Here is a 12538-nt window from a genome sequence, read left to right on the forward strand (position 1 = left end):
ATATCAGCAAGATAAAGAAGTTTGCCTTTTGTGTAGCAAGATTGAAATTATACTTTTGTAATTTCAACACCAAGCGTTGTAATCTGGCTGGAGCTGTATGCATAGGCTTTCTCAAATAGTGACTAGAGGTTGGTGATCTGTTTCAATCTGGATAGGTCTACCATAAATATAATCATGGAACCTTGAACATGCAAATGCAATTGCCAAGAGCTCTTTATCTGCACATACTGTATTTCAGTTTGGGTTAGAGTTCTGGACACATAGGCTACAGGTCTACCCTCTTGAAGAATGACCGCACCAAGACCAAACTTTGAAGCATCACAAGAAAGAGTAACTGGTTTGTGAACATTAGTATCGGAGAGTTGGTGGACTGGCAATTCTCTGTTTCAGGACATCAAATGCTCTCTGGTGTTGTTCTAACTATGACCAAGATACATCTTTGTGTGTCAGCTCTCTAAGCGATGATAAAAGCTGGATCACGTCTGGAATGAATTTGCCTAGGTAGTTAACCATGCCAAGAAAATGTTGTAGAGCTTTGAACATTGTCAGAAGTTGGCATCTCGAGAATAACAGTTTGCTTGGAAGGATCTGGTCGTAAGCCTGAACTGGTAAATTAATGACCAGCATAAGTAACTTCCCGTAGCCTGAACTTGCACTTCTGAGGATTCAGCTTAAGATTCACTTCATGTGCTCTTTCCAAAACTTTCTTGAGATTTTTTTCATGCTCAGCTTCACCATTACCTGCTACTAGAACATCATCTACTATAATAACACATGGATACCCAGAAAAATTTGCACCATTGCATGCTGGAATACTTCATTGGCAGAATTTATCCCAAATGGCATTCTCAAAAATCTGTAACTGCCAAAAGGAGTAAAAGGTAGTGTGGCCGAGTGGTCTAAGGTGCTAGATTAAGGCTCCAGTCTCCACGGAGGTGTGGGTTCGAATCCCACCACTGCCAAGCTATGAGTGCAGAATGGGAGGATGGCCTAATAGTTATGGTGTTTGCCTTACAAACACAAGGTGCAAGGTTTGAGTCTCACAAGGGATAACTGGCTAGGCTTAAAATGGCCCACAAGGGCAGTTAGCCTAGTACTAATCTATGAACCTATGAAAGTGGTTAGAAATGAGGATTTGCAGTCAAGCAGAATTTGCCAAAATGAACTCTTTGCATCCAAAACAGAAAAAAACAGTGGCATTTGGCATGAGAGCAGTGACTTCTTCGACTGTACGCATTGGATGATGAGGTCTTCAGTGCTTTGTTCAAATTTTGTGGATCAATACATAGTCTGACATCATCTGAGCTTTTCTTATGAGCTACGACCATGGAAAATACCCATTCAGTAGGTTCTTCAGCTGGACAAATTACACCTTGCTGCATCATTTTATCTAGCTCAGCTTTGACTATGTTCTGCATAGCTAATGGAACTTTCCGAGCTGGTCTGACAACTGGACTGACTTCATGGTCTAACTTCATGGAATACACAACTAGGAGTTTGCTTAGTTTGTCTTTGAAAAAATCAGCATAGGTAGAAAAAAGAGACTGGGTGAAAACAGTGGTCTTTTAACCTTACATGGTGTACTTCCTTATTAAATGAAAGTAGTACCAGGTTCAAATGGTCTCTGAGGCCTAATAATGACTGTAAATGCCTTTTGACTATGTAAAATTGCAAGTCATAGCTGTTCCCAGCTGAGTAACATGAAAGCACTACTGAACCTTCAGTCTGAATTTCTTCAACACCATAAGCAACAAGCTTCTCACACTTTGCCAAACCAAGTTTCTCACCGGCACATACTCTAGCAAATGTTTCTGCTGACATAACATTGCACTTTGAACTTCTGTCAGCTTTGAGCTCTGTGGGTCTCTCATTTATCTGAACAGTACAAAACACTTCACTCTGCCCATGAATCTATTACATTGACCCTTTCATTATGCACAGACACACCACCAACATAAAAAGTAGACTTACAGCTTTCTACTTGATCAACTTGTCTCTTTGAATGTTCTCTTTTAATAAAAGAATGAGCCTCTTTTGATTTACAAAATCTTTGGAAATGATTCCACTTTTTACATCTGTGGCATTGCTGACCAAAAGCTAAGCACTTTTTTCTTTTAGACACATGATTGCCACCACAATTACGACAATTGGCTATGAGGCTACGTGAGGGGTACATGCTTTGAGTTTGCTGATTCACCCTTGTGCTTCACTGAGACTGTGCATGCTCTGGAATTTGCTAGAAAGCTATGGGATTTACCAGTGAATGTCACAGGGTTCACAGTTGCTTCCATGTGCGTTGGCCTGTTTCTTTTAACCATGTGGTCCCCTGACTCAGACGGTACCACTATATGACAGTTGCCCCTCTCCTGCAAATACAGCAAGTGCATATTTCTGAACCAGCTAAATTAAGCAGAATAAATGCCTTTGTATGTGCATCTTTGTCATAAAATGCAGCTTGTATGAAAATACCGTACTCTTGCTCAAACACTCTCCAATTCTCTGCAATATTATTATCAAATACAAGTGGAGCTGGTCTACAAAAGCCTTTAGTCATGCCAACAAAGTATGCCCAAACACATTGTAAATATGGCCCCTGTAACTATGTACAAACATGCATACACACCAGGTACTTGTAATAACATTCAAATGCACAATAAGCTCTTTGAAATACTGTTCTTTGTGAAATATGCTTTGAAATGGCTGTATTTTGCACAATAACTTTACTGTAATACTGCAGAAACTTGCGAACACTTTCTATATTTCAGATATCTCAAATAGCTTTAATTAATGCAAAAAAGTAGCTTATAGCAAAAAAAAGTGGTAGTTTTCCTTATTTTATACATTTTATGCAATTCAGACTTTATTTCAAACATTTTTGTAACTATTTTGAATATTTTTTTATCAATATGTCGCAGATTTCTGACATTTCGTTTAACTAGAAATTCATTTTGAGCATTCCGAGTGCTTCGTTTTATATTCTTCAAGTAAGAAATCATTTAAGCAAGTTCTGATACCTGAAATTCATTTCTGACTTGTTTTGCGAGTTATACATGCAGCACAGATGATCCATTCTTCTATATTCCTTCACCATTAACTGAGTGCTGGTCCTGAATTTGGATTTCGGGATCCCATTCTGACACCATGTCGCTTGTCTTGGTTTAATACTGAAGACAAACAGGTGGGGTAGTTTGTTTATATGCTTTATTACACAGAAAGACATCAGGATGGATAGCAGCGGTACAAAATATAAATGAACTGATTAACTGACAGACTACACAGATATGCATGCATAAATCTCAACAGCTTACTACAAAATGGCATTCAGGCTCACACGTACTCAGTATTTATACACTTGTGCAAGCCCATGAAAAACTTCTTAAAGGCCTACATACATATTGACCTACAGTAGCTATGAATATTGTGGAGCCTCTGAGTAGCCCAAGTTCCACAGGGAAGAAGCATATCCTAGTGGTAGCAGACTATGCTACCACATACCCTGAGGTGGTGCCTCTGTCCTCCATCGAGGCAGAAAAGGTGGCAAATGCTTTGTTAAGAGATTTTCAGCAGGGTAGGTTACCCAAAAGAAATACTGACTGACAGAGGTTCCAATTTCATGTCAGACCTGCTGGCTTGACTGTGGAAGCGCTGTGGGTTGAAGCACCTAAAGACGACACCATACCATCCCTAGACTAATGATCTGGTGGAGAGTTTAATCTCTACACTAAAGACCATGCTACAGGCATTTGCAGACCAATTTAAGAGGGAGTGGGACAAATATGTGGTGCATCTGTTGTTTGCTTACAGACAGGTGCCCCAGAATCCACAGGTTTTTCACCCTTTGGAGTTGCATAGGGTGAGGGGATCTCTAGATTTGACTGGCGATGAGTGGGAGGGTGAGTGTGAATCCTGAAAGGAGTCTGTTGTGGAATATGTCCTAAACCTCAGGACAAGGCTTAGGGAACTCATGGGCTTGGCCTAGGAGAACCTGGCAGAAGCCCAATAGCAGAAAAAGGTCTGGTATGACAGGAATGCTCAAACTAGAGAATATGCTGTGAGGCAGCAGGTTATGGTTCTCATTCCTGTCAGACACAACAAGCTGCAGGCAGCTTGGGAGGGCCCCTTCAAAGTGGTAAGGAAGGTCAGTGATGTTAACTACATGGTAGAACTGCTAGGGAGGAGGCAGGGGCGCAAACTGTACCATGTTGACATGATGAAAACTTACCATGATAGGGAGACCCTTGTATTGATTATTTATACTGGATGGCAAGAGGAGTCTGAGGGGGATCTGGTGACTGATCTCCTCAATGAGACTCGGACTGGCACCTCAGCAGAATGGGTAGCAATATCCCAGCAGCTATCCCCTACCCAAATTTAAGAAATGTGAGCAGTGTTACAGGAGTTTGTGGGGCATTTTCACTGGGAAACCAAGGTGTACCCACCTGGCACAGTACCATATGGATACAGGACCCCAAAGGCCTATTAAACAGGTGCCTTATAGGGTGCCTGATAGAGTCAAACAGACTCTGAGGGAGGAGATACCGGAAATGTTGGAACTGGGATAATCCAGGAGTCCATCAGTCCCTGGACCACCCCAGTGGTGCTGGTATTACAGAAAGATGGCAGCACCAGGTTCTATGTGGACTACAAGAAATTAAACAGTCACACAGAGTCATATGCTTACCCCATGCCTAGGACAGATGAAGCGCTAGAGCAACTGGGTGGGGCTAAGTATCTAACCACTATTGATCTTACGAAGGGCTACTGGCAGGTGCCCTTGACTCCCAACACTAGAGAACAGTCAGGCCTTGTGACTCCTTTCGGCTTGTATGAATTCACGAAGATGCCCTTTGAGATGAAAAAAGGCTCCAGCAACTTTCCAGAGGGTAGTAGATCATATCCTAGCAAGAGCAGGAGATTTTGCCCTTGGTTACCTGGATAATATTGTTATCTACAGCTATTCCTGACTAGAGCACTTTCAGCATGTCAGGGAAGTGCTGGTCAGACTATAGAGGACAGGGTTGACCATTAAGTCCAGTAAGTGTCAGGTGAAAATGGCAGAGGTCTCCTACCTGGGACACAGAGTGGGAAGTGGTGAGATCAGACCACAACCTGCCAAAGTGGAAGCCATTCAGGCATGGCCTGCCCATGTTACCAAAAAGCAGGTGAGAGCATTCTTAGGGATACCAAGGTACTACAGAAAGTTTATCCCCAATTACAGTATTATAGCTGCTCCCCTCATAGACCTGACAATAAAAAACAGGCCAGATAAGGTAGTGTGGATCCCAGCATGTGGGCAGGCATTCCAGAAGCTTAAATTAGCTTTGGAAGGACCCCCTGTGTTAGCCAGTCCAGATTACAGCAAATAATTTGTGGGGCAGGTGGATGCTTCAAACCATGTGATGGGGGCTGTACTCAGCCAGATGTCCTCAGAGGGAGAAGAGCACCCAGTGGTTTATCCAAGCCAAAGGCTCCAACCCAGGGAGGAATGCTACACAGCTGTAGAAAAGGAATGTCTAGCCATAGTATAGGCTCTGCAGAAACTTCAGCCTTATCTGTATGGAAAGAAATTCACTGTAGTTACAGACCACAATCCCTTAACATGGCTACATCGAGCCAGCCAGCAAAATGCCGAGTTACTAAGGTGGCGCCTAGGGTTACAGACATATGATACCACAGTGCAACACCATAGTGGGGTTAGCAATGCCAACACAGATGGGCTCTCAAGACAGGCAATGGGGTAAGGTTTTCCCAGATAGACTCATTCCTCTCAAGCAACACTTCTCAAGGGGCACTTGAGTCTCTGAAGATGCTGCCAGCACATCTAACTAGAATTTTGTAAATAATTATATGTCATTGGTGAATATCGAAATGATTTACACAAAATGCTTGTGTTCAAATGTATTAGAACTGTATGTCATGTGTATATCAAACTGCTTGTACAGACGTGTGTTGAAAAGGTATTTGTAGAGTACTTTGTTTGAAATGTAACTACAGTGTGCCCTACTGGAAGAGAACAGAATGTACATGCACTACTGTAACTGTTTCAATGTATATACTTAAGGAAACTGAGGAAACTGGAGGGTTAACCTCAATCCAGCAAACTTTAGAAAAATACTCTGTTAAAAGGCTTATGCCGAGGCGCTGGAGAACATCAATTGCTGGTACTATAAAATAAATTGTTTGGATATACTGGCTGAGTCGTTTTTTTGGACGATTTTTCCTTCTTGGTGGTTTAATAAACTTTAGAAAAATATCTGAAATGAAATTACTTTACTGGGATGGCCATAGCAGTACGCCATTCGGTAGGAACAAAGCCTGAAATGAGGCTGTGATTGAACAGGGCACTCAGGTGTGGTGCCAGTTCACTTTGTAATTCATGTAGAACACAGCCAGGGATAATCCATTTGTATGTGCAAGAGGCTGAAGCCACTGCTATTGCTGCTGCCAATAAGCCTAGGCCAAGAAGGAGAAATGTTGTCAGGCCAAGTTTAACTTATCACAACCTACATGACATGGAAATTGTAGAGCATTACAGGGTGGACAGGGACATAGAACAGGAACTCTGCAATATCTGGCACATTCAACTCAGAGCCAACTGTGGGAACCCATCCCAGTGGAGACTAAGCATGTGTATCCCTTAGAATATTAGCTATAGGTACCTTTCTGAGACCAACAGGAGACATGGTGGGGGTGTCACAGGCACCACCATCCAGGATCCTCCACCAATTTCTGGATGCTATATAAGATTCCAATGAGCACATATATTTTCCCCTGTAGTTCTGAGGTGAGGGCCAGAAAATGTGACAGTTGTAGCAGATAGCACATTATCCTTCAGTACTGGGTGCCATAAATTGCACTCATGTAAAAATGAAGGCACCACCTGTGGAACAGGGTAGGCTCTACATTCACCAAAAGGGCTACCATTCTATCAGTTGCTAAGCCATGTGTAATGCCAAGGCAATCATCTTGAACGTGTGTGCTGGCAACCCTGGGAGTTACCATGACTCGCATTATCTAACACACCTCCTAACTGTAGCAAATGTTTGCTGGGGGGGAGGGTATCCCACATGGTCATCTACTGGGGGATGCAGGCTATGCACTGGAATTGTGGCTGATGACACCCATCAGAAATGCACGCACACACACACACACACACACACACACACACACACACACACACACACACACACACACAGAAGAACACCATAATGATACACATACTCAAATTAGAAATGTCACAGAGTGTTTGTTTCACCTGCTGAAGTAATGGTTCCAGAGCCTAGAAACATCTGGAGGAGCCCTACAGTACAATCCACAGACATGTACAGAAATTGTAACAGTATGTGCTATGCCACACAACATAATCCTGAGGAAACAACTGCAGCAAGATCAGCAAAGTGAAGAGGCACACATCCCACCACCAATGCCAAGGTCACCACAGCCACAGGCAGATAAGCAGCCAGAGGGGGAACCACCAGTTGCTGTGGGTGAAGGCAGACATAGGCATGCTCAGTATACCTTTGTGTGAAGGCTGCCAGCCCAGCTAGATAACATTTTGCAAATAGTTCTATATCATTTGTGAACAGTAATATGATTTGTATCATTGCCTTAGAAATATAAGAAAACTCTGTTCTGCATTGAGCTTCAAGATTGTAACCACAGTGCAGCCTGCTGGAAAAGAGCAGAAATGTGTATAAACTACATGCCTATGCAAATGTATGTGGTGATAGTAAAGGCTGGAATATACAGAGTTAACTTGCAAACTCTAAGAAAATAAGTGGAATTTCTGTAGCTTGTTTACAGTAATCATTGAAGGTATGTTTGCACTTTACATCAGCCACACAGTGAACATTCAGAGTTCATATGACAATTGTTTTATTTCTTTTGTTAGCTTAGTTAGTCAGGGAGAGCAGGCAAGCATGTCAGTAGAGGAGTATGGCAAGCTGACAAGGAGCCAGTTGGCTGAGATGTGCCAGGCTAAAGGACTGGTGCATGGAAGCCTGATTAAAGCAGATCTGATCACAGCTTTAGTCACAACTGCATTAGAGAATAGCAACCAGGAGGACGATCAGACTGGCCGTGGGGATGTACAGCTCTCAGAAAATGGACAGCTCAGCCTTTCCACAGAGGACTTAAAATCCATCTGGAGCTAAAGAGACTTGAGTTGGAGACCAAGCGTTTGGAAATGGAAGCAGCAGAGAGACTGAAACATCTGTAAGCTGAGGAGAATGAGAGGCACAGGCAACATGAAACTGAGATGCTGACTCTTTGCCAGAGTCATGGAGGTAATGGGGAAGGGAGTAACCAAACCCCAGTAGCAACAAAGGTCAGTAAATTTCTTCCACAATTTACAGCAGGGGATAATTTTGATAGTTTCATTCATATGTTTAAAAGGGTATATAAACAGTATAATGTTGACCAAGGGCTCTGGGTATGGTTCCTGACCCCCTTACTCCATGGGTAAAGCTGTAACTGTTCTGTCCAAAACTATCTGATAATGACTGTCTAAACTATAATGTTGTAAAGAATTGTTTGCTAGAATTTTTTAAGCTAACAGCTGAAGCTTATAGGAAAACGTTTTGTGAGCAAAGACACAAGGCAGATGAAAGTGTGTGTGAATATGTTGCTGAACTAAGCACTTATTTTCATAGATGGATGAATGGCTGTCAGGTCACCACTTTTGAAGGGATGGCACACCTTTTGGTGAGGGAACAAGCATTTAGCACTTTGCCTGAGGACATGAGGATCTGGTTAGCTGATAAACAATGCCTTACTGTAGATGAGTTGGGGAAGAAGGGAGACCTATACCTAGCAAGCAGGGCATCACTGCACAAGAAAGGGACACCCAGCGCTGCTCATGGGTCTAAAGCAACCCATGGTGGGCAGCCCAGACTGCCCCAACAGGATATGCCAGTAGCAGAGGAAGCCACTAGTCCAGGTACACATTCAGGACCTAGGGTTAAATGTTTTAAATGCAACCAGTGAGGCCATGTAGCATATATATATCCACAGAGGCAAGGTGGGGAACAAAAGGTGGGAGAGCCAGCAAGTGGGAATGACAAAATACCAACAGTAGGTTGTCTTGAGCCAACAATAGCACCAAACTACCACAAGAGGTTATATATCCTATCTTAGTGAATGGCAAAGAGACCATTACTAAGAGAGGTACAGCCTCTGACATAACCATTGTGAAGCCTGCAATGGTTACAGATGAACACTACTTGCCTGGGCAGTCTACTCCAGTCACAGCTTTAGGAGGGACTCCATTCCAAATACCTTTGGCTAGGGTTCACCATGACTGTGAGAGTGGAAAAAGAAGCCAGCAAGTAGGTGTGTTTGAGGATATACCTGCAGATGTCCTGATAGGGAATGATTTTGATAATGCAGTACCATGTCTTCATGCAGTTACACACAGCCAGGCTTGGAGACATGCATGTGGGTCTGGTAGCCTGGGGAAGACCCTGACAGATCGCACACTTGCAGCCAGGCTGGTGAGGTGGTTACTTCAGGGAGGGAGTTACCCTGTAGCAATGAGACTGAAGGAGAGCCACAGCTGCTTGTGGGTACTGATGAACCCTTGGACAGAGTGACCGCAAAGGTAGAGGTGGGTAGTAGTACCCAGACTGACAGTGAGGCACTGCTGCCAAAGGATTTCAGACTTCCTGTGGAAGGGGACCTGTGAAGGTTTACAGAGAGAGAGTTGAGACAGGCTCAGCTCTCAGACCCTACATTACAAGGCCTGAGGGAGGTAGCTAGTGAGTCACCTGATTCTCAAGGGAAGGGGGAATCTGTACACTGGGACAAAGGATTACTATATAGAAAGTGGACCCCTGAGGGAGGGCTAGAATGTGAGATAATACAGCAGTTGTTAGTGCCTAGAGCCTACCATCTGGCACTTCTAGCCATAGCCCATTATATTCCCTTTGCAGGTCATATGGGCATAAAACATACAAAGAGATGTATTATGCAAAACTTCTATTGGCTTGGGATTTCCAGAGATGTAACAGGGTACTGCAGGACCTGTTAGCAGTGCCAAAAGGTAGGCAAGGCTGGAAACAAGGTGAGAGCTCCTTTGATGCCTTTGCCTGTGATTGAGGAGACATTTCAAAGGGTAGCTATGGATACTGTGGGGCCTCTAAGTACCCCAAGTTCTACAGGGAAAAATTATATCCTAGTGATAGTAGATTATGCTATCAGATACCCTGAGGCAGTGGCTCTGTCCTTCATTGAAAAGGTGGTAAATGCTTTGTTAGAGATTTTCAGCAGGGTAGGTTTCCCAAAAGAAATACTGACTGACAGAGGTGCCAATTTAATGTCAGACCTGCTGGCTTGTCTGTGGAAGTACTGTGGGGTGAAGCACCTAAATACCACCCCTTACCATCTCCAGACTTAATGGTTTTGTTGAGAGGTTAAGCTTTACCCTCAAGACAATGCTACAGGCATTTGCAGATCAGTTTAAGAGGGACTGGGAAAACTATTTGCCCCATTTGTTGTTCGCTTACAGACAGGTTCCCCAGGAATCCACAGGTTTTTCACCCTTTGATTTGCTGTATGGGCACAGGTTGAGGGGGGCCCTCTAGACTTAATTCAAGATGACTGGGAAGGTGAGTGTGACTCCCACAAGGAGTCTGTTGTGGCATACATCCTAAACCTCAGGACAAGGTTCAGGGAACTCATGGGCTTGGCCCAAAAGAACCTGGCAGAAGCCCAATAGCAGAAAAAGCCTGGTTTGACAGGAATGCTCAAGCTAGAGAGTATGCTGTAGGGCAGCAGGTAATGGTTCTCATTCTTGTCAGGCACAACAAGCAGCAGGCAGCTTGGGAGGGACCCTACAAAGTGGTAAGGAAGGTCAGTGATGTTAACTACATGGTAGAACTGCTAGGCAGGAGGCAGCTACACAAATTGCACCATGTTAACATGATGAAACCTTACCATGATAGGGAGATCCTTGTGCTATTTGCAGTGGATTGCAGGAGAAGTCCGAGGGAGAGCTGGTGACTGATCTCCTCGGTGAGGCTCAGACTGACACCTCAGTGGAAGGGGTAGCAATATCCGAGCAGCTATCTCCTACCCAGGTTTGAGAAATCCGAGCAGTGTTACAGGAGTTTGGGGACATGTTCACTAGGAAACCAGGGTGTACCCACCTGGTGCAGCAGCATGTGGATACAGGACCCCAAAGGCCTATTAGGCAGGCCCCTTATAGGGTGCCTGAGAGTGTCAAACAGACTCTGAGGGAGGAGATACAGGAAATGTTGGAACTAGGGGTAATCCAGGAGTCCAGCAGTCCCTGGGCCTCCCCAGTGGTGCTGGTACCAAAGAAGGATGACAGCACAGGAAATTATATAGTCACACAGAGTCCTATGCTTACCCCATGCCTAGGACAAATGAAGCCCTAGAGCAGCTGGGTGGGGCTAAGTATCTTTCCACCATTGATCTTATCAAGGGATGCTGGCAGGTGCCCTTGACTCCAAGTACTAGAGAGAGGTCAGCCTTTGTGACTCCTTTTGGCTCGTATGAGTTCACAAAGATGCTCTTTGGGATAAAAATGCCCCAGTGACTTTCCAGAGGCTAGTAGATCATATCCTAGCAGGAGCAGGAGATGTTGCCCTTGCTTACCTAGATGATATTGCCATCTACAGACATTCCTGGTAAGAGCACCTTCAGCATGTCAGGGAGGTGCTAGGCAGATTACAGTGGGCAGGGTTGATCATTAAGCCCAGCAAATATCAGGTAGGTATGGCAGAGGTCTCCTACCTGGGACATAGAGTGGGGAGTGGTACTATCAGGCTAGAACTGGCCGAAGTGGAAGCCATTCAGGCATGACCTGCGCCTGTTACCAAAAAGCAGGTGAGGGCATTTTTAGGGATAGCAAGGTACTACAGAAAGTTTATCCCCAGTTATAATACCATAGCTGCTCCCCTCACAGACCTGACAAGGAAAAACAGGCCAGATAAGGTAGTGTGGACCCCATCATGTGAGCAGGCATTCCAGAAGCTTAAAGAAGCTTTAGGGGGTCCCCCTGTGTTAGCCAGTCCAGATTACAAAGAATTTGTTGTTCAGGTGGATGCTTTGAACCATGTGGTGGGGGCTGTACTTAGCCAGATTTCTTCAGAGGGAGAAGAGCCCCCAGTGGTTTATCTTAGTCATAGACTCCAATCCAGGGAGGAATGCTATGCTAAAGGAATGTCTAGCCAGTGTGGGCACTGTAGAAACTTCAGCCTTATCTGTATGGAAGAAAATTCACCGTAGTTACAGATCACAATCCCCTAACATGGTTACATTGATCCAGCCAGCAAAATGCCAAGTTGCTAAGGTGGAGCTTAGGGTTGCAAGCATATGATATGACAGTGCAGCATCGCAGTGGGGTTAGCAATGCCAACACAGATGGACTGTCAAGACAGGGAATGGGGTAAGGTATTCCCAGATAGACTCAACCCTCTCAAGCAATGTTTTTCAAGGGCCACTTGAAAAACTAGCTTAAGTTCTCAAGGGGGGTTGTGAAGGCTGCCAGCCCAGCTAGATAGAATTTTGTAAATAA

At 44.2% G+C, this 12538-nt stretch overlaps 1 non-coding gene across 1 annotated transcript; it reads left to right on the plus strand.

The window, feature by feature from the left end:
* The first annotated feature begins 880 nt into the window (after positions 1-880).
* On the plus strand, positions 881-962 carry TRNAL-AAG. Its single transcript has one exon. It is a non-coding gene; the product is annotated as a tRNA-Leu (tRNA).
* Positions 963-12538: the final 11576 nt, after the last annotated feature.

The sequence above is a fragment of the Protopterus annectens genome, chromosome 7.part0 (assembly GCF_019279795.1).
Source record: "Protopterus annectens isolate FY-2018-M chromosome 7.part0, PAN1.0, whole genome shotgun sequence".
Classification (NCBI taxonomy): domain Eukaryota; kingdom Metazoa; phylum Chordata; order Ceratodontiformes; family Protopteridae; genus Protopterus; species Protopterus annectens.